We start from the raw sequence: 1,723 nt of genomic DNA on the forward strand, positions 1-1,723 counted from the left end.
CACTGGCAGATTTGTGTTATCTCAGTCAATAGATGGTTAATTATTGGAGACCATTTGATTTTAGAACTAGATTCTAGGAAGCCTCATCCTTTCATTCACCACGACTCCACAAATGCACACAAACTGAACAATGATTAGTTCTTGAAACCCTGGCAGATTTAATTTTCTCTGGCCTTTTGACACTAAAACTAATTGAGGTAGCTATACTTTGATCAGTTAACTCCTAAGAATATAAAAGTTCAAAGTGATATATGTGTGTATAATCTATTAAATCATTATGACTAGTGCTGACTGGGATTTCTCTTTTGTTTGTCAGAGTTCCTAGAAATTAGACTACACTCAGATAAGACAGATAAGAAAGCAATACCTGAATCTCTATATTCAGAAGAAGGTCAGCTATATTATTTGATCACAATACTCATGGAAATGTCTAAACAGGTTTTAAGTGCATGTGTCACTCTTTCAGTTTGAAATGTCAAGGTCCCGATAATTAATGTCTCAATGCGGCTTGGCCGCTGGCTCATTCCTGAACTAATTCATGTCAGGGCTCTGCATTATTTCTCAATGCATATTCTTAAATGACTCCAAGGGAGGCTGCGTAGGAGGCCGAGTGTGCCCTCACTACTCAGATTCACATCTCTACAGCTTGGCGGCCAAGGTAAAGCTCCTCCTCCACACCAGAAATTCCTGGAGGATCCCACAGCTTTGATAAACTGCAAGTAATGGGTGAAATCCAATGAGATCACCCTCCAGAGAAGGATTGTCACCTTCTCCTAGCAGCTCTGCTGAGAAAAAAATTACGTAACCTTTCAAGTACACATTAAGGTCTGACCTGCTGAAAGGAACTTCATCAATGCTATCTCCAAAAGCAAGTAGCTGCAAAATGCACATCCTTCAATTCTTAGTTGTGGCATCAGTCTCGCAGTGACAGCCATTGCTCCACTCTCAGGACATTGTTAAAAATACTAACCTTACTCAGCAACTCGTCCATTCACTCATTTCTCTCTCTCACACATACACACAAACGCACACAGGCATGTTGGTGAATATTGATAGCTCGGTTTGAGGCATTTGATGCTGCAGTGTTTGCCAATCTTGGCCGTTAGCTTGCAGATGTATCATCATCTTTAAATTCTATTGGTATCACAATGACTCACAAACCAACGACAACTTTAAGGAAGCTTGTCTCAAGAATCAAGGTACCAGTAAAGACAAATTACAAAACCACAATGGTATGCAGGATCACCTGTGGCGGCTGCAACAAGAACTACATTGGCCAGACAAGACATAAATTCTCAACTCATTTAAGGGAGCGCAAACTGATGGTATGGAGACAAGATCCACTGCTGCTGATCTCGGTACATGAAGACCAAAAAGGACAACACCTTAACTGGGACACTGTGGTGGTTCTGGTGCAGGCAAACACAAAGCAGGCTGGAGAATTTTTAGAAGCGTGGTTTTCTTTGGATAACTCTGTAAACAACCATATTGAAATAGACGCTATCTACGAATGCCTAAGAGCCAAAGAAATGCGAGCCAATAGAGTTCAGAGGTCAACTGACAGAGTAGCCAATCAGGACCGAGGCAAGTGAATGGGGGCCTATATATACGCAAGCACTCCCAGAAAGAAACACCAACAACGACACACTGAGGATGTCACCTTGACTGGTGACGAATCGTCAGCGAGCTAATTGCCAAGTGTGTTGAACACTGCATCATCAAA

Source organism: Mobula birostris, chromosome 17 (genome assembly GCF_030028105.1).
Source record: "Mobula birostris isolate sMobBir1 chromosome 17, sMobBir1.hap1, whole genome shotgun sequence".
In the NCBI taxonomy this organism is placed as follows: Eukaryota; Metazoa; Chordata; class Chondrichthyes; order Myliobatiformes; family Myliobatidae; genus Mobula; species Mobula birostris.